This window comes from Chanodichthys erythropterus, chromosome 20 (genome assembly GCF_024489055.1).
Source record: "Chanodichthys erythropterus isolate Z2021 chromosome 20, ASM2448905v1, whole genome shotgun sequence".
Lineage (NCBI taxonomy): Eukaryota > Metazoa > Chordata > Actinopteri > Cypriniformes > Xenocyprididae > Chanodichthys > Chanodichthys erythropterus.
The window spans coordinates 28,833,216-28,855,612 of NC_090240.1; the positions used below are offsets into that span (position 1 = coordinate 28,833,216).

At 35.6% G+C, this 22,397-nt stretch overlaps 1 long non-coding RNA gene across 1 annotated transcript; it reads right to left on the bottom strand.

Annotated features, from left to right (window-relative positions):
• Positions 1–2,171: 2,171 nt before the first annotated feature.
• On the bottom strand, positions 2,172–21,129 carry LOC137009197 (uncharacterized). The gene is made up of 3 exons (XR_010892855.1): positions 20,994–21,129; positions 18,879–18,915; positions 2,172–2,366 (listed from the first exon to the last, which is right to left on the bottom strand). It is a non-coding gene; the product is annotated as an uncharacterized lncRNA (long non-coding RNA).
• Between the last annotated feature and the right edge of the window lie 1,268 nt (positions 21,130–22,397).

Consider the following 22,397-nt stretch of genomic DNA (forward strand, 5'->3'; position numbering starts at 1 on the left):
ATATAAGAAGGAGGAAGCAATGGGGTTTGAAACTCACTGTATGTATTTTCCATGTACTGAACTCTTGTTATTCAACTATGCAAATATAAATTCAATTTTTGATTCTAGGGCAACTTTAAAGTTACAAAAGTAATTCAGTCAAGAGCAGTGAGTGATTTCTCTGTTGTTTTATTAACATTAAAAACAAAGCAGCAGGTTTATTAAGCTGCTGTCACTTTAAGATAGAATGCACGGATCAAGTATAGGCTACTGTTACACATGCATTTTATTTCACACCTGTTTATGTTTACTTAAGACATTACCAACTATTTACAAGGCTACGCACCAAGACGTAGTGTTTTAAAATAATTTAGTCTGAATTTGAAGTGGAAAAAGATGTGAAAGAGAATTCAATTCAATATTCAAGCACTGTTTGTCTGAAAAGTGGCTTTCCGGACACGCGCTTCAGATGTTTGCGCACAGTAAACTTCTTGTTTATTATAAATAAATCACATAACAGTTCAAGTTTTTACTTGCATACACAATTTAGTTTTAATCCAAACGAGTGAATGATTATCAGAAGTGCTCTCTACCATCAGTTAACGATTCTATGTTAACTTGATTTCTCACCACACCGGCTTCCCCACTTAGTAACATGAATACACGGCTGCCGAATCCATGCGCTCCATTTTAATATATCCTGCTTATTTAATGACTTAAAATAGAATAATGCAAAGAACATAACATTTCAGGTTACTGGGTCATAATACATTTCAAATGAACAACCAATCATAGAATGCAAAAATATACTGTAAATAAGAAAAGGTCCCATGTGGTAATAATTAGCATCCTTACTAGGTCAGCAACCACTCACTTTTCTTTTTGCATGTTTTGATTTGGGGGCAGTTAGACTTTGGCAGTGACCCTGACACATATCGGTAACAATATGCTGTTAATCTTTATTCTTCAGAGATAATGCTTTATAAATATTCAGGTTACTTCCTTGTTTTCAAACACATCAACATGCTGCCACAAAATCTGACCTGGATCTCCTGTAAGTCCGTTTCTTTATTCATTAAAGAAAGCATCATTTAAATGTACTTATATTTTCGTTGACTTGCAATGCAAATTTGACACTTTTGAAAATGACATAGATGGATGTTAGAATCCAATGTTCTCTGTTTGATTTTGCAGTGCTAATTTTACTGTGCCAACAAGGTAAGGCCTTATTGAGCTGTTTTGTAATGCAGTTCAATCCAAAACAATCCCTGAAATACAGGACAGTAATTGCACTTTACTACATACTAAACAGCTTTTCTCTCTCCAGTTGTTGAAACAAAAAGATATTTCACTTGTGAAGGAGGCTCTGTTCAGCTTGACTGCTGTGAGTAATCTACATTCAACTGCACTGTGTTAAAGGGATAGTTCACCCAAAAATGAAAATTTGATGTTTATCTGCTTACCCCCAGGGCATCCAAGATGTAGATGACTTTTTTTCTTCAGTCGAATGCAAATTATGATTTTTAACTGCAACCGCTGCCGTCTGTCAGTCAAATAATAGCAGTGATTGGGAACTTGAACAATAAGAGTCGAAAAAACTTCCATAGACAAATCAAAATTAAAACCTGCGGCTAGTGACGACACATTAATGTCCTAAGACACAAAACGATCGGTTTGTGCGAGAAACCGAACAGTATTTATATCATTTTTTACCTCTAATACACCACTATGTCCAACTTCGTTCAGCTTCCGGCTAGTGAGGTCTGATCGCGCTCTGACAGCGGAAGTGATGTCTCGTGCTCATTGAAGTATATGGGCGAGACATCACTTCCGTCATCACAACGCGTTTTTTGACCTCACTAACAGGAAGCTGAACGAAGTTGGACATAGTGGTGTATTAGAGGTAAAAATTATATAAATAATGTTCGGTTTCTCGCACAAACCGATCGTTTTGTCTCTTAGGACATTAATGTGTCGTCACTAGCCGCAGGTTTTAATTTTGATTTGTCTAAGCAAGTTTTATTTACTGTTATAGTTGAAGTTCCCAATCACTGCTATTATTTGACTGACAGACGGCAGCGGTTGCAGTTAAAAATCATAATTTGCGTTCGACTGAAGAAAAAAAGTCACCTACATCTTGGATGCACTGGGGGTAAGCAGATAAACATCAAATTTTCATTTTTGGGTGAACTATCCCTTTAATACTCCCCAGTTGTTCTCATTATAAGTTGTTTCATGTGTCAGATTGGGGATACATAAAGGTGGTTACAGCCAACTATGGGCGAACTGACCACATGACATGCTCCACAGGAAGATCACTTGATCAGCTCTCAAACGTCGACTGCTTCCAAGAAACATCCGTCCGTATGATGTCCATCCGGTACCTGCTTTTTTAAAAGCAAAAGAAATGACAGTACTGTATGACACAGTAGATGCAACTGCAATTCTTCTCAAATGCTGTGTGTGATCATAGATGTGATGGAAGAAAGAGCTGTTCTGTTCCTGCGGTGAACTCTGTTTTCTCTGACCCTTGTGTTGGGACTTACAAATACCTGGATGTGTCCTACTTGTGTCTCCCATTAAGTAAGTCACTTTTTCATCTTTAATTGGTAGTTACTGATAAGTATTACTGACCTTTGTTTCTCCAACATAATTCAAGGAAGAAGTGTCACTTGTGAAGGTAGCCAAAGTCTCATTGACTGTGGTAAGGTCATTTTTTCTTTCTCCAAGTCTTTGCGCCTGCTTTATCCACATTGGTTCTGTGATGCTATACTTGTGACTGTGAATAGTTCATTTCTGACCAAAACAGGCTGTTTGCTTAAAGTCCTATGTTAAGTGAATTTTGTCCAAATTTAGGAGTACATTAGCATAACCCACCAATATTTTTATGTCTATAAAGGTAATGGTGTGATTTGGATTCATTATGCAAATTACGGACGGCGGGATCTTGTAATCTGCCCTCATAAATTAGCAACTGCAGACTGTTACTCTCCTCAGACCAGCAGCTTGCGTTCCAGGTACAGCAGAAAAACTTCATCTAGAGTCACTGGACGCACTCGATTACATGCACATCAATTCAGCTATATCTGAGACAATATGTAAACAGCTAAAAAAATAAGACGTAAAATTATTCATTTGAGATTAAATTACGTGCAGAGACATAAAAGAGACATGAAACTACCACAACAATAAACAATCAGCATAACTAAACATAATTAATAACAAATATAATGTAATAAATAATAAAACATCAGCATAAAATAAAGATGTATTTTTTTATCTCGTCAGTTGCAATGGGAAGAAGTCTTGTCAATTAAATGCTTCAAATTCTGTCTACCCTGATCTGTGTCCAGATGTCCATAAGTACTTAGAAGTGACATACAGCTGTATATAATATTGTGAGTATCCTGACACTTAAATCTATTTTATATGTTTTATGTGTGTTGTACCATTTTAAATTTTAGATAGCATTTTTTTGCTTTGAAAGAGAGTTCATTTCCCTAATAGAACTGTTTAGGTCTGTGTAAAAATGCTAAAAAGTGCAAACTGGATTTAAATGAATTAGCACCACCTATTCAAATGCTATTTTCATTTCATTCTCAGTATAACCACGTGTTTGACCACAATATATAAGCAAGCATGCCACCTAGTGGTACTTTATGGTATTGTGACAAGTTATCACATGCCTGACTGAATTCACTTTTTGGACTGCTGTTCACAGATGATAAAGAGAGACTTTGAAACCACTGGAAGATATGGATATTCAATAACTGAAGCTTTGAAACGATTGAAAGGGAGTTGTTTTGAAGTCACCTTTTTGTGTTTGACTGTAAAGTTTATGTTGCATAGTATTATTTATCATGTGTATTGTATATAATTGCAGAATACTATATAATAAAATTCACTATTTTTGCTGTTGTTACCTTGATGATTCATTTTGAATGATTATACTCACTGTAAGACCATGAAACATTCTGTTAAATATAATAGAGATGCTGAAAATGACTCCAGCGACGTTTTCTGTCCTTCATTGTAACCGATTTCAAATGGTGCTAGAAACCCCAAAAGACTCTGAACACCAAAAGAAATCGGTCAGCCTTGGGTAGAGGACACAGGTCTTGAAGTCAAATAGGATAGAAGAGGTTTACAGTTTAAAGCATGAATGTTGTCAGTTTTCCAGATAAAAAGTGATGCATTTCCCACCCCAAGAACACTGATTTCAAATGGTGCTAGATTCATTTCATCAGCACTCTAAGACACCACTTGAAACCAGCTTCCAAGAGGAGACATGGTCAGCCTCCTTCTTAGGCCTTCCTTCAATGTCAGGTGCAGAAACATGACTTCAGGGCTACAGACAAAAATTCAATATATATAAAATTTCTACCTCTTGCTGGTAAACAAACAGGCAATATTTTTACACAGTGCGAAAATCAATGTTGAAAGATGTTCTTCCACTTCTCCATTAATAAATCACACAATTGGCAGTTGCAGCTTTTGGATTTAGGTGCGCTGTCAATGGATCATGTGCCTGGAAACCAAAACAACAAAATGTAAAGATTTTCTGATCTGTAAAGCTAATGTGATGAATCCCTCTGAAGCTGCAGGAAAAACAAAACATCCTTACGATGAAGGCATCATCACAAGGACAAGCCCTTCACTGGTGACTATACTGCTAAGAGCCTTCAAAAATAGTATTTATTAATATTATTTATATAAAATCAATACTATTTAACAAAATAACCTCAGTATTATTTATAATACATTTAATAACATTTAAATAAACATTTAAAACACAATAAAATATTAACCTTTGTAATTTTAATAATGTTTATAATATAATAATATGAAATAAAATAAAATACTATGTACTATGAATAATATTTATAATATAAAATGTAATAATATTTAGGTAGATGTCAAACCATAAACAAAACCATGCAAGACTATGGGTTCACTTGCAAAAAAATAAAATAAAACAAAGCAATAAAACAATTTTTGCTCATTGGCTGCTGATACAGCAGGAAACAATCAGCTGTTCCCTATAGAGAATGATCAGTGATTGCAAACAGATCGAGTTAAGGACCTATCAGCCTGCATCATCTACAGTTTCGTGACAGAGCTTTATATTTATTACATTAAAATAAGCATTGGTTAAACATCTACAATAATATATTTAAATATTTCCAGGAGCTAACTGCCAAAGCTAACCAGCCAAACCTCCATTTACTCTCTTCTCTGAGCTTTTATTAAAGAGCAGAAACTCAAAACTCACTTCTCACTGACAGATTCACACCTCAAACCACAGAGAAAACAAAACAAGACAAGAAAGCCCACACCTCCAGTTCTGGCAGGAAACCCAACACTGTTAGACTCGTTTCACAGGGGATAATCAAGATTATTAGTTTGCAGAACTGCTCTGAAGAGCCTACTATAAAGACAATCAGGAAGAGCACAGAGGGCTACTTTAATCTTCTTCCACTTGGTCACTCGCTTTAAATATTAAATGCGCAGAAGGAAATGTTACGTAGCGCTAAGCGATATGATTTGAAGAAATATCGATCTGAGGATAAAAGATAACGTGGTTTCATAAGCGCTGGATACGGCGCTCATAACAAGCAAATGCAGTGGCATAATGCCAGTGAATAATTATACAAGAGACAATGCTGATTTGCAATCTGACTAAGCAAATTTGGCATGGATGAAGAACTGTGAACAGCCTGGTGTTTGTGGGCTTTAAGTGGAAAATTGCAAGCATACAGAAAGTATGTGCAGTATAGCTTCATACCCATAAGAGATCAATCCCCGCCTCCGTCTCCATAGCTACAGCTACTTTATAAACTGAAACCTATTGTATTTCTCAAGGTAATCTGTAACTTCTCTCAGCAAATGAGGATACTGACTTGAATACTGATATCAGACATTTACTAACCAATGCTGTAGTACAGTGGTTCGAGGGCAGAGAGGAAAAAAACAAAGCTAAATGCAAATAATTAAATATTATACATATAATAATAATTGTTGTATACCAGTATAATAGTAACAATGCATTTATTCATAAATTTACTAATATTTTGGCAACACTTTAAAATAAGGTTTCATTTGATAACATGAACTAATAATGAACAACTTCTACAGCACTTATTCATTTTTATAAAACAGTTGGTTCCTGTCCTTAATTCTGATTGGTCAATAACTGTGTTTTATTCTGTGTATCACTACACAACACCCTTAGCAACCACTCTTAGCAACGTAAACTGTTTGTTCTCAATTGATATTGTTCATTGAAGCTTGCTGTATTATGTACAAGAGTATTGTGAGAAAGAGATTTTATTACCTGTGAGAAGAGTTTATTACCTGCATTCAGATTTAGCATTTTCCTTCAGGTCAGTCCTATGTTCATAATAAAAAATCTGTTTAAATGTCCGATGTATTATCTTGTCCTTTTAACATTTAAGGGGTTTTCCCGTGACTGACAGTGCTAGTCAAAGCACTTATCAGTTGCGTCTTGTTCTGTGTTCACAACAATTCAACTTAAAAGTCTTCGCTACTGACTGACACATTCATAAAGATAGTCTTTGCCGCCATCTAATGGTGTAATAATGAAAACTTCTGTTGCTGTTTACAGTCAAGGACTATTTTTTCCGGCGGAAGGAAGGCTTTTAGTGAAAGTTTATTTCATGTAAGTTGCATTGATACATATTTTTGGCTTTAATATTTGTATTGTGTGGCAACCGTTTTATAAAAATACTTATTCACCATACAGCACAGCCTCTCGTACCTTATTGCTTACTTATTAATGTTAATTTCAACAATTACTAATACATTATTAAAATCAAAAGTTGTACTTGTTAACATTAGTTAATGCACTGTGAGCTAACATGAACAAACAATGAACAACAGTATTTTTTTTATTAACTAATGTTAACAAAGTTTACTAAACACTAACAAATGTATTGCTCATTGTTAGTTCATGTTAGTTAATACATTAAAGGGGTGGTTGCATGCGATTTCACTTTTTTAACTTTAGTTAGTGTGTAATGTTGCTGCTTGAGCATAAACAGTATCTGCAAAGTTACAGCGCTGAAAGTTCAATGCACACGGAGATATTGTCTTTTAAAGTTATGGCAGTTTAAAGCCTACAAAAACGGGTGGTTTGGACTACAACGAGCTTCTTCCCGGGTTGGTGACCTCATAAACCCTTGCTATTAACATAAACACGCCCCCGGGAACACGCAACAAAGTGGGCGAGGCCATGTGGCGCAGCATAATGAAAGCGGAAGAGTTGTTTACACCGAACGCGAGCTGCGCGACGCATCAAAAGATATAGAACCCATTATTATCTGTGATATTTTCTACACTGGATGCGGTGCTGAAGACAGTTTCCAGAATCTAACATTACACGAGTTCAATGCTGGATTTACACAAAGGCTTTTACTGAAAGATGAAGCAGTTCCTACTTTAAAAGCAGAAGCTGCTGTTTATTGTCTTCAAACTGTAAGTACGTTTTATTGTTTGTCTTTTAAATGTAATGTTATAGTTCTGTTGCTATTTTTAATGCATCTAGGACGTATACAAAGAGCAACTCGTTTTTGCTAGCCAGTTAGCTAAATTCTAGTGCAACAAACACCAACAAACTTCTATGTTCATAGACAAACAGTTGTTCATGCTATAAATTAAACGCTACCTTTACAAATATGCGACTACTCAGGCATGTATTTACTACAGTAAAGCTTTAATCAGGATAAAACTGTATATTGAAAGCTAACAAACAGCAGTGACAGCTTATCTAAACACTTTGACACAAATACTAAATGAAATACCATTCATAAACATCCTTCAAAAGCCGCGATTGCAGAGGTTCTACTTTTTCCTCTTCATCTGGGTCTGATTCGGCTCAATTTGATAAAGCAATGTAGGCGCTATTATTTACTTTCCACCTAAGCGCGTAACTACGAATGGTAAGGGGCGTGGCGTTTCCGGACGCTTCAGCGAATCACGACAGACTGGGCCAGTAGCCAACCTGCTGACCAATCTGAGCACATTGCGTATGTCGGAAGGAGTGGCTTCATAGAAGCAGGAAGTCAAACGAGCCGTTCATATGACAGTGGAAACAGAGGTGTAGAATGATGAAAAATACAGCATTTAAAAAAAAAACGAAGCATTAAGACATGTTAAACTGTGCCCCCAAAACACAATCAAGCCTAGAAAAAAAACATGTAACCCCCCCTTTAACTAATGTTAACAAATGAAACCTTATTGTAAAGTGTTATCGCCTTTGTTAATGTTAGTTAATACAAATATTAATGTAGTTCACTGTGCATTAACTAATGTTGACAGTATTAGTAAATGTTAACATTACTAAAAATTAACATTTACTAAGATTAATAAAGGCTTTAGAAGTGTTGTTTAGGGATGCACCAAGATGAAAATTCTGGGCTGAAACCGAAAAGTCAGGATGCACTTGGCCTAAAACCAAAACCGAAAAAAAAAAAAAAATAAATAAAATAATTAATTAATCAAACTTATTTAATAATCTGCACTCAAATAGCTAAAACTGAGTTTGTACAAACATTTAAATTGCACATAAGACAGTTTTTATATCAACTTTTTAATAACAGAATTGTTCAATTCCAGAATTGTTTCAACTTTATGGACATTGAATAGCTTTCTTGAGGTAAATGTAACTTTAAGTGATATTGTATAACACTGATTGTGTGATTACATGAGATAGGATTCATTTCCCTAATGTTCGGTTAGCTGTAACATATCTTCTGGTGTTCACCCATGTTTATTTTTCTTTTCTTTTATGTACACTCGATCCATGCTGCCGCAGCTAAAGTGATCCGTCACGCCGTATTAAAAAGCACCAATATGTAATTTATTGTTTGAATTTCGTAAATAAAATTGAAAGCATTTTAAAGTTGAGACTTGCTTCATATTAAAAGTAACAAAGCACAAAGATGGCAAAGATGATTATTCGATGGCAGGCTACAAATATTTAGGGACGTTTTGTTCACGCATCAACAGAAAACGAAAGAAATTAATATTATCAATCCAGAACTAGTGTCCACACAGCTGATATGTTTAACTGTTGTAACATGGTGTGTGCACGAAACAGACACTGAACACAGTCAAAACGTGCCATAGGAGAAGTGCTAATTAAAAATCTGTTTCGGTCACTGATTTCTGCCCTCCAAAACCATTTCTGCTCTAAACGGAAAATAGCAGTTTCAGCCAAAAGTAGCCGAAATTTTAGTGCATCCCTATTGTTCACTATTAGTTAATGTTAACTAATGCAGCTAACTAATGTTAACAAATGAAACCTTATTGTTGTGAAGTGTTACCTATATTTTCATTTTATTCTGCATAGGTCCAACAATATAAAAGAGACTGAATGTTTCAAACTTTTACATGAACAATATGAGCTGTGTTAGGTTGTAAACTTTAGGTCCTGATGCAAAACCAGTAGAGCACCACGGCTCTAGAGAATGCCTTCTATGCTTCGAGGAGTTTCATCTGTCACTCAATGGCACAAGCACACAGGCTGGGAATGTGAGGCAGCGCCTACGCAGGCAAACCAGGAAAGATTTAAGAGCAAAAGCAGGTCAGCATATATGCATTCAACCATGTCAAAAAGTCATTTGCTTGGCTTTTAAAAGTGATAGAAAGACAGATCGAATAATATAAAAAAAATGGTTTTAAACCTCAAACGACAAGTACTCACTAGACCTGTGGCATAGAGGATCGAGCTTCTCTATAACGGAGATGTTCATTTAGGTTGTTACGCAGCCTACACCACCGCAGTCTCTTCAAAATGAAGTGAGCGCAGGAAATGGAGCAATCTGGAAGGGAGATTCCTGAAGCCAGCACTCAGCGAGGGTGTGGCGACAGGTACTGCCCTGTAGACTGACGCTTTGCCAATGTTTTTTGTATCTGCGTTTATGTATCGGCGTCCTCAGAGCCAAACCCTTTGGCAGATAAACATCCAACTCATCCGATATATCCCTAAACATTATTATAACTTCCTCCTAAATCTTGTTTTAAGTTCTAATTCTTTTAAAGTGTCCATTTCTATAGACTGATTAAGAGAGATTCAGTAAAGCAATTCATGGATGTCAAAATATTTTTTCTGCCTTCTTTAGTTTGCTCAAAGCCTGCAGTCCCTGTTTGCTTTAAGCCGTATGGCAGAGGGCTGAAACATGCCCCAGGAGCTCAGTAACCCTTATCTGACTGATAGGACAGAACTCGTGGGAGTTTCCCGGCCGAGAGGAGAGCATGGCGACAGTTGCTGTTTAGAGGTATCTGATTGCCCCTCTCACTTTCTTCTGCCTGTTTGTTTGCCTTCGACCTGTTGTGCAATATTTATAAAAGACTCGAGGGGAGGGGGGCAGCTTTGTTTTTCTGATAAATTAAAAAAGAAATAAATGAGTAAACAAATGAATAAATAATGAAAAAAAGAGAAATTTAAACTTTTTATCTATCTATCTATCTATCTATCTATCTATCTATCTATCTATCTATCTATCTATCTATCTATCTATCTATCCATCTATCTATCTATCTATCTATCTATCTATCTATCTATCTATCTATCTATCACATTTAAAGTGGTAACACTTTAGTTTAGGGTCCAATTTTCACTACTAGTTGCTTATTAGCATGCATATTACTAGTATTTTGGCTGTTTATTAGTACTTATGAAGCACATATTATTGCCTTATTCTCCATGAACATATTCTACATCCCTTAATCCTACCCACCTAAACTTAACTACCTTACTATTAATAAGCAGTAATTATGGGTTTAATGAGGCAATAGTGTAGTTAATAGTGAGAATTGGACCCTAATGTGTGATCTTTAAACTTTATAAATTTTATAAATTTAAAAAATAAATAAATATATGTCCACTGAAATATTTGGACACAAAGTGCATTTAAAAATAATGAGTATCATTGCAAAAATAATAATAGAACGCTTGTTGCATAAGTTGAATATGGAAGGCGGTCTGGCGGAAGCTAGTTATTTTACTTTATAACGTGTTAAATATGGTTATTTTTCTTACACAAACACATTGCTTCGCTTCAGAAGGCTGTGTGGAGTATGTTTATGATGGTTTATGATGGAATTTTTGAGCTTCAAACAGGTGGTTTCCATGCACTGCCATTATAAAGCTTGGGAGTATCAGGATGATTATTAATATAACTCTGATTATATTAGTCTGAAATAAGAAAGTCATATAAACCTAGGATGGCTTGAGGAGGAGTAAATCATGGGATAATTTTCATTTTAAAGTGAACTAATCCTTTAATGCAAGTAAATTCATACTTTCTACATTTATTTTTATACGTCTTAAAACGTCCAAATGCTTTTTGTGGTCCACAATTCTATAAATTGCCGATAAATATAAAAAAAATGCAGGTATACTTTCAATATGCAATTTAAAAGTAAACTATTGAATCAAGATAAACACATACAGCTTTAAAAAAAAAAAAAAAATTAAAGCTGAATTACAATTTACTGAGCAGTTTCTTATATGCATTCACTTGAAAACATGTTTGTTTTCCATCACAATATGACCAAAACAAACAAACTTATATATATATATATATATTATAAAAAAGAAAAGATGAGTTCTTAGAAGAAATAGTCTACACTGTCACCGATATCACAGGGTGCAACAATACCAGGCTAAACATCAGGGGAAAACAGCACAAGTTACAATCTGCGTCACAGCCCGATCCTCTGCCCAGACGCCCATGGGTTAACTCCGTCATGTGGCGAGATTTATCCATAAAAACGCCCCTCCCACGTGATAGGGAGGATGAGGTAGACGAAGATGCAATCCCCTCTGGCCCTCTGGTGCCACCAACGTTTGCCAGAACTCCGGTCTGTGGCGTCTAATGCAGCATTAACAGCTGCAGTGCAGGCCTCTGCCTCACACACACAGAGAGACACACACACAGTTGGACGTATCTTGGGGACAGCGCCGCTTGACACGCAACAGGTTTTAGGACAGGACTGTCTCTCTAATAGGACAAATCGCATACGCATAGACAAACTTGCCATGGCGAGAAACTGTTTTGATACTGCCTGTCTAAACATGAAGATCAGTGGTCAATCAGCAAAGAAAGAAGGCAAATGACCAACTGTGACCAATCAGGAGGGACTAAAAAGAAAGTCAATTAGAATCATACAATCATTCGATAACGAAACAGCATGTGCTTAACTCTACCATAATGTGTACATGATAATGTACTGAACACTTGGGTTACAATTTGTATGATAATCTTAACTATTGCTTGAAATAAAAAAGCAAAAGCAACCCATTTTACTTTTTACGAGGAATAGTCCACCCTAAAATGAAAATTCTGTCATCATTTATTCACCTACATGTCGTTCCAAACCTGTATGAATTTCTTCTCCTGTGGAACACAAAAGAAGATATTTTGAAGAATGTTGGTAACCAAACAGTTTCGGTAGCTTTTACAATGTAAGTGAATGGGAACCAAAACTGTTTGATTACCAACATTGATCAAAATATCTTCTTTTGTGTTCCAGAGAAAAAAAATAATTAACATACGGGTTTTGAAAAGACATGAGGGTGACTATTCGTTTAAACTGCATTGAAAAATAATTTACTCCCCCTTACGTCATAACAAAGATATTTTGAAGAAGGTTTCAACATTGGACCCCATTGACTTTCATTGTATGGACAAAAAACATAGACATTCTTCAAAATATCTCCTTTTGTGTTCCACAAAAAAGCAAAAAAAGTCACACAGGTTCACAGATTGTTCATTTTTGGGTGGACTATTCCTTTAAATAACACACTTTTGCACATTTTTCCATAGTGAGGTTCTACTAAGTAACAGCTCCCTAAAATAACAACACTCTAGCGTAACAATGAATAACAACCAACTGGTTGTTTGAGTACTCACAAATGATAACATTACCTTGCAGCCAATCAGATTATTCCCTCCAGCTGCTTTCCAGGGTTAATCCAATGGGATCTGAAGCTGCGAAAAAGTGGGAAGCACTAACTGGCACCTGATAGGAGCAGAGCTCTGTCACTCATCTCTCTGATGCGGCTGTGTTAGGAAGTCTAGCGCATGTGAACTGGATGCCTGCCAGTGCACAGTCACCAAGAGAGCAAGGTAAACAATTTCTCTCTCTCTCTCCCTTTCTCTCTCCCTCTCATTCTAGTTCTTTCCCTGGATCCCTCCCATGACATTTAGATCCTTTTCATCAACGTGACCCTCCTCAGGACACAATTTAACCCCCAAATTGAAGGTGAGATGCAGAACCAGAGGTTTAAGACATTCACGCACTGAAAAGAAAGTGCAGCAAATATGACTGCGTCACCACTTGTGTTTCTTGTAACAGCAAAAACAAATGATGTTGATGGAGGTGTGACGTCTGCCCTCTTCCCTGCCTATAGATCACAAATTAGCCGAAGCACCACTTCCACCTGCTCTCCTATCATCCTACCCAATATATGGGGTGTAAAATACCATAAAGTAAGTTGCCTGTCATAATGTCTTACAAAGCCAGAGACTGATCTCAGGTCAGCCTAATAGTGAATAGCCTGTTATGTATCACTTACCTGTTAAGAGGAGCCAGAAAAGATGTTGTAACGTATATCGTATCAGTATCAACCGTAAATATGCGTATTGCGATTACGGTACTGACGCTTGCGGTATCCGACGCGTTGGCTTGAATACAAGGTAAACCGCTATATTTATGTCAACATCTACAACTATTTTTGTATCTCTCAGATATCAGTATTTGTTTTGTTAGCGCTTTTGTATTGTTAAGCGTTTTTTTTTTTGCCCCGTACACACCTCGCGACGCCATCACACGCCCAGCAAACGTCGACACACACCGAACCTCTGCGCACACAATTCGAGAAACTATCACGTTCTCAGCATCCATGTTGGAGCTGCGATTGTGGAGAAATGAACTAAAATGTGAAATCAGAGAGAGTGGGAGAGAAAAAGAGATGGAGAAGACGAGGATGAAAGGCGAACGAGCAGGCGAAAGGGCTGGGATACACTCACAGGTAGGAGAAAAGCACACATGTCCGAATCCTCTCCTCCTAGCTGCTGTTTTCCTCTCGACGTGAAAAAGTGACGTAGCAACTAATCCAAAATCTCTCTCTCTCTCTCAACCCTCCCTCCCTCCCTCCCTCCCTCTCTCTCCACCAGACCTCCACCCTCTCCTGCTCGCTCTATTTTCATCTTGTTGCAACAGCAGAATCGCTGCTGTTTTTTCAGACAGACACATGTCTACATAAATAGATCGCTAATAGACGCATACAAACGCGCTCATTGTGATCGCCGAGACAGATAGTTGCCGCAAACGCTCCCACAATCCTTCTGTCTCCTTCTCCCTCAGTTTGTCTCTCTCGCTCATTGTGACGCAGCACTTAATTCTTGGGTCTTTTTCGCTCTGTGTTATGACCACACAAACGCAGCATCTCGAAAAATCCACATAAACGAGAGGGAAAGTGAGAGACGGAGAGCGAGAGAGGCACTTTGATTACAGTTGGCTTCTCTCTTTTCCTGTCTATCTGGTGTCCTCCTCTCCCCTCTGTCCTCCTATAACTGTTTCTCTACCCATCTGCCCCCCCCCCCCCCCATATCTTTAGCGTCTCAACTGCGTATCTGAGAGACGTGCTGGTGTCTCGGTGAACTGAGATGACGGTGCCCCTGTGATCACCTGACAGCCTGCAGCTTTTAAAGGCACATCGCAGAGCTCTGTTTCAGTTATGTAACAACTGGGCTGTTTTGTTTCTCGTGTTTTTAATCTCAGCCTATTTGCTCGGCCTGTTTAAAATATCCAGGCTGTCGAGGGAACGGCTAATTCAGATAATATGGGCAGGGACGGAAAGAATCTTGAATCTATGAACATCACAAGTGACATCTAATAAGGTAACACCATTCCATCGCTCGGAGAGATTAGAAGAATAGACGTGTAAGATGTGATAAATGACTACGGGATTAAAAGAAAACAAGGGAAAAGGTAGAATCATGGGTAGGCACATCAGTAGACATCATAGACTTCCTCTTCCTGTTTTATGACTACAGATCTGTAACCATGGAGACAGACAGCAGAACAACATGGATTATGTCACCATATTCAAAACAGAAGTGTTGCACGTATGAGGATAAGGGGAGGGTAGACTTTGATTATCGCTTTTGAAATTAAAATATACATTTAATTAAATTATGTTGCATAAAATATTAGCTGTATAACTAATTTACAATTAATAATAATTGTAATAATAATACTTGTTTTATTAGTAGTATTAATGTTAGAATTAATTATTATTAATAATAATAAAAAAATAAAATAAAATAAGGCCTTTAAATAACAGGAGGTCAAAATGATTAAAACGTTTTTAAATCCTGATAAACATATTAAATAATTATTTTATTAATGGTACAGAAAACATTACACTGTACACTGAAAATCCATCAAAGAGCAAATATTTGTACACATACTATAATGATAACATAACAGAACATGGCTAAAATTGCTCCATGCTCAGAGCAGCCTGACAAACTTTAATACAGACCACAGTTCCCAGCATTCTCCTACTTATGACATCTCAATCTCAGTGTGGAAGTGAGGCAGGTCAGCTGGCAGGGTGCATGGCTGCCCGCAGACTACTGACACACCACCAGAGAATGATGTGCTCCAATATATATGTTAGACTGAGGGATCAACACAGTATGAATCGCTACACTATAACGCATATCTTCTTTAATAACATTTATCTTTAAGTAATCAAATATCTGCTTCACGCCTAAGGAGGAGCTTCTATGTCTCCCTAATGGCTTTTTGAACCACCTCTCATTGCATTACAACTTGGCACTAGAACAATGTCAACTGTGTATTGATTAAGGCATACTAAGTATGCAAGAAGATACAGACGTATGGACAATAGACTCTACAATGAACTAGAACCAACTGGTTGTTTGAGACAAAAATAAACGTTCACTCATCTATATGTTGGGCTGCTTTTCTGAACACAAATTAAACCTAGTCACAATTCACATTGCATTTCTACCCAAGCTGTGTTTCAATCTATTTGTGTCTGGGTATATCAGGACAGCTATTATGTAACATTACAGTTATGAGGGCATCTGTTAAGCTGATGGCTGGTATGACTTCCTCAACATGTATCAATTTGATGTGCACCGTTGTAAGTAGGGTTGCAAAATTCTGGGAATTTTCAAAGTTGGAAACTTTCCATGGGAATTAACGGGAATAATAGGGATTAATTAATTAATTAATAATTTATGGGAAGTAATAGGAATAAACTGGAAATTTGCTAAATTGCAGGTTAGCCTATAACAGGGAACTTAAATGTAGTTGGAAACAAATTCTGCTTATGTCTGCTTATGATAAAAAAAGTTTATATTTATGTTTGTATATGATACCGTTTATATAAATTATGCCAAATTTCCAATTAATTACCTTTAATTCCCATAAATTCCTGTTAAGTTTCCAACTCTGAATATTTCCAAAATTCCCCAGCTTAACTTCCCATGGAAAGTTTCTGGAAATGTGCCGCCCATTTGCAACCCTAATTGTAATTAACACGAAGCAATAAATACAAAGATGCATTGTAGTTTGTGCAGTAAATAATACCAGAATATGGGATTTTTTTTGTGTCAGAATCAATAAAAGTAACTACAGCTTTCCTAATCTGTTCCTACGGAAGAGGATTAGGGCCAAGCAATAATAAAAAAATAAAACCATCTCAAAACTCATTAAATTTCGAGAAAAAAGTCGAGATAAAATGTTGAGAATAAACTCGTTAAATTGAGAAAAAAGTCGAGATAAAATGTTGAACAAGAACAAATTCGTTAAATTATGAGAAAAATGTCATTAAATTTTGAGAAAAAAGTCGAGAAAAAATGTTGAGAATAAAGTCATTAAATTACGAGAATAAAGTCATTAAATTACGAGAAAAAAGTCGTTAAATTATGAGAACAAATTCATAATTTAACGAATTTGTTCTCGTAATTTAACAACTTTTTTCTCATAATTTAATTACTTTATTCGCAACATTTTATCTCAACTTTTTTCTCGAAATTTAACAATTTTTCTCATAATTTAACAAATTTGTTCTCGTAATTTAACGACTTTTTTCTTGTAATTTAATGACTTTATTCTCAACATTTTATCTCAACTTTTTTCTCGAAATTGAACAACATTTTTCTCATAATTTAACAAATTTGTTCTCGTAATTTAACAACTTTTTTCTCGTAATTTAATGACTTTATTCTCAACATTTTATCTCGATTTTTTTTCTCGAAATTTAACGAGTTTTTTCTCGTAATTTAATGAGTTTATTCTCAACATTTTATTTTGACTTTTTTCTCAAAATTGAACAACTTTAATCTAGAGATGGTTTTCTTTTTTTATTATTGCTTGGCCCTAATCCTCTTCCGTAAGTTCCTGCCTTCTGAGACCTACAAGTGATATATATATATATATATATATATATATATATATATAAATTAAATACATTAAATATATATGTGAAATATATCATATAAAAAAATACAAAAGAAACAGGAAGTCAAATTGATTGGTAAATTGCTAAATTCTGATAAAATATTAAATGAATCTGTTAATATTCCACTCTGCATAACTGCATATTCAACACCAGTTAAGGTGCGGTCACATTTACCGTTGCTCTGCAAAATTTCTTGGGCAAAATCCAGCCATTCCAATAGGAATCCATGTGATTTGGAGTTTCATGAGGCTGAAAAAGTTCCCTGTGCAGATTTCTCTCATTTTCAAGTTGATCACATGATTTCACCACACTGACCAATGGAAACCTGCTTGTGTTGAAAGCGACTTCTGTGTTAGCTGTGCTTTGTACGTCGCTACATTATAGACAATTGAATTTTGCCCATAAAATTTCACTAATTTGACTCCACCTTTATGCTGAGAATAGACTGTCAAGTTGCATTCAGTCTGAACACACAAATTGTTCGTTACTAGAAACTTCATTAAAGACAACCAACAGAACTGAACAAGAACTGGAATTTGTTTGATTATTTTAACAAACTTTAAATTTTAGTACTAGTTTACTAATAGTTCATCCAAATCCAAACACCTTTGAGGTTTGTAACTGAACTTACTTTCTTCTCTTTGAACCCTTCTAACTTCATTCCAACCAATGAAGGATTACAATGTAGTAATATCAGACAGAATTGGCCACCCACATCAAACAAAGGCCCTTTTTTATCAAGATGCTTTGGATACAAGACAGAACATTATCTCTTTATCAATTCAACAGGACGTACTATGTTTGTCTCCTTGCCATTTCACACAGGATATACAGCAGTGCATGCTAATTAGCGTCCTTCCTGTCTGCTATTAATGCAGTCAACATTAGCAGCAAGCAGCAGGTGAGTTAATTTTAGCAGCGTCATCTTTACATAGTAGTTCCTGTTGGCTTAATCTCTATCAGTAGGGGAGTCTGGCCAACTGACTACACATTGACCCTGATTGATGCACTTTTTAATACAGCTTGTGTCTGCTCAAATAAAACCTTGGCAAAATAGAGAAATTAAGATCTTAGCAAAATGCCATGATCATGCAGATTCTCTCATTCTTCTCATGCATTTAATATATGGAAAGGGTGAATTCACATTATTTAAATTTGTTGGAGGGAAACAGTGATATGGCTAATCTTATAGTGCTTGTTTGGCTTGGGTGGATGAAACGGCAAATTGCCACTCTGAACACAGCAATGACGCCACACCCAAGAAGAGAATATAAGCGACAGACAGGATCTGGTTTTTTTTTTGTTTTTTTTTTGTCGAAAATCTATACAAAAATAATCTAAAGATGTTTGCTCATACGTGAATACATACCTTTAAAATGTTGCAGTCGCTCTTCATCCTGAAATCACTACAAAACAAAAATAAATATGTACAAATTGTTATAAATTGCATTTTATACACACACACACACACAACATGACATGACATATTTGAGTCTGATGAATAAACATTCAAAATATCTTTCTTGAATAGTAACTCTAATTATTAAACTAACTTGTCATTTTAGCTGATGCTCTAGGTACAGCGACAGTCCCCATAAAGCAACCTAAGGTTAAGTTAGTTCACCCAAAAATAATGTCATTTATTACTCACCCTCATGCTGTTCCACACCCGTAAGACCTTCATTAATCTTCGGAACGCGAATTATGATATTTTTGTTGAAATCCGATGGCTCAGTGAGGCCTGCATAACCAGCAATGACATTTCCTCTCTTAATGTACTAAAAACATATTTAAATCAGTTTATGTGAGTACAGTGGTTCAATATTAATATTATAAAGCAATGAGAATATTTTTGGTGTATATTTTCCGAATCATGAGTCGATGAGCTGATTCATAACGCTCCAAAGCTTCATGAAGCAGTGTTTTGAAATCGGGTTATTTTGTTTTTTTGGCGCACAAAAAGTATTCTCGTCGCTTTATAATATTAATATTGAACCACTGTACTCACATTAACTTATTTAAATATGTTTTTAGTACCTTTATGGATCTTGAGAGAGGAAGTGTCATTGCTGGCTATGCAGGCCTCACTGAGCCATCGGATTTCAACAAAAATATCTTGATTTGCGTTCCAAAGATTAATGAAAGTCTTACGGGTGTGGAACGACATGAGGGTGAGTAATTAATGATGTTATTTTCATTTTTGTGTGAACTAACCCTTTAATTCAGTGGCACAATAATGAAAGTTTATAAATCATTTCTTATGGGGTTTGAACCTACAAAGTTTCAGTTACCTGTCCAGATCCCTAGTCAATGCTTTTCATTGTGAACTGTAAATGTCAAATTATAAAATATTATTAAATAAAAAACTTTTTTAGTGCAAAAGAAATGTTTTTTTTTTAATTATTGTAAAGATAAAATTCATTTAGTTATGTAAACATATTAATTAAAAATAAAATAATGAATAAATATTAAAATAACCAAATGTTTTTTAATTTTTTAAAATAAATCATTTTAAATTAAATTTAAATTAAGTAAATAAATGTATTTCCACTCAAGACAACTGGTTGAAATAACCTAATCTGTGCAGTCAGTCCAATCGCAAAACAGCGCACCCAGTGGCTGAGGAAAAAACATCCCTGCTTTGTTTACATCAGAAATAAAAGGTGCGCACTTGACTAAAAACATCATTAGTTGAGAAATAAGAGGCTGATAGTGAAGGTAAACCTCATATATTTACCTCACGGAACAGAAACAAATTCTGACCACAGAATCAATAGGTTACATAAACCCAAGTCATGTAACGAACAAGTATTATCAGCTAAGATTGAACAAGCCATTCATGCAAATCTGAGGTTATTTATATGCTCAGGACAGCACCAAACTATTTAGTTAATCGACTGATGTCTATTCGGAAACTTTATATGTTTTAATTAGTGGAACAAAAACAACCGAGCTCACCTGTTAGATGATATTTCTGACTGTCTGTTCGTGATGAAAACATATTGCATGGGTCAGGGCAAAGCACACTGGGTTGTAAATAACTGCGTAACATCCTATCTTTGCCACACCAAGTAGGCTAGGCCACACACACACACACACACACACACACCTTTGTCGCAGCAGACCCTCCTCTTCCCTGCAAACCCCTCCTTGATTTGTTTCTTTCTAAGAATCACCTGTATATTTAACTAAGCATATTTCCATGGAAACTAGTAAAGGTATTCCTAAAGCATCTCAATAAACATGATTGACAGCATCCTTATAATGCAGCACAGACTGACTTAATGAGCTCAATACCAACATATATGACATTTTTCAAATACTAAATACATTAGTTTGTCTGCACAGTGAAACGAAAGTTCATCAACTTGTCACACATGACGAAATAGCCTGTTTTTTTCCCTGAAGGTGGATTATTTAGAACAACGCAACGCCCAATGTACAGTACTTCACAACTTTACTAGATAGAAAATAGCTCACTAACCTGAACAAAAGTGTCGTCGAGTTATTCTGTCTCTTGGAGGCGTCAAACGATGGATGATATTGGCTTGAACTGCATTTTTCAATCAGAAGCGTCTTGTTGCCGAGCGCGTAGAATGTTCCACAGCGCTACAGCGAGGCCCCGCCCAGCTCACACACCCCCGTTTTCTGATTGGCTGTCCTTCTAGAACGCAGTATGTCGTCAGCAGAATCACATGCTTTTGACGCATGTTTACAAACACTCGAGCGAATCACATGTCGCAGAGCCGTATTGACATGTTTCGCGACTGCTGTGCTATTAGGCTTGTTAGAAGAGGCATTTCCCTTGGCGTTTCGTTTTGGTGTGAGACGTGCTGTTAAAATCGTGCTACCAATTTGAGTGTCCTGTCATCGAACGTGACCACACAATGCCCCCTGCAAGAAAAAAGGCGTTTCCACTCTGTAGGTGAAAGTCATAGGCCTACTGGCTGCAAACATGATGAAGATGTTTTTCATTTCTGATGTAAATGTCATTTTGATATATATTTTTTCTCATCTGACAGGAAAAGCACAAAACAGAAGTGGCCCCGTTAGACTGTGTCAAAACATTAAAAAATAATAATATATATATATAATATATATATATATATATATATATATATATATATATATATATATATATATTTTATATTATATATATATATATATATATATATATATATAATATAACATATATATATATATATATATATATATATATATATATATATATATATATATATATATATATATATATATATATATATATAATATAAAATATATTAACATTTAAAAAAATTCTATTGTTATGTTAGTGTGAACATGATTAGCACATGCATTTTCATAAAAATATTAAAATATATTTAAGAACAAAAACAGTTTTGACAGTCATGGGTCCCTTTCTGTTTTGTGCTTTTCCTGTCAAATGTCTCAAAATTACCTTTACATCGGAAATAATTAATATTATTTATTAATATGATATATTTAATGTATATGGACTAGGACTATAATGACAAAATAACAGGCTTATACAACTTTTAATATAAAAAATAATAATAAATAAAATAAGAAATCTTCACTGTCTTTCCTGCTGCATTTTCCCTCTTAATAGTAAATGAACGTGTCAAAATATTTATGTTGCCTTACAGCGTATAGTCATCATTATTACACCAGGGGGCGACATTTGTCCAAGAAAAACATCACATGGATCAATTAACATTCTTTAAGCATGATGCAAGTGTGATGATTTTACACTATGCTGGGTGCTGTACACAACATGAGAAGAAATTTAGACTCATGTCCAAGTTGGACTTAACATATTTTGCTTTTTGTATCTTTTTTATACCTAGTATGCCTCCGGAGATTTTTTTTGTTGTTGTTGAGCCGAGAT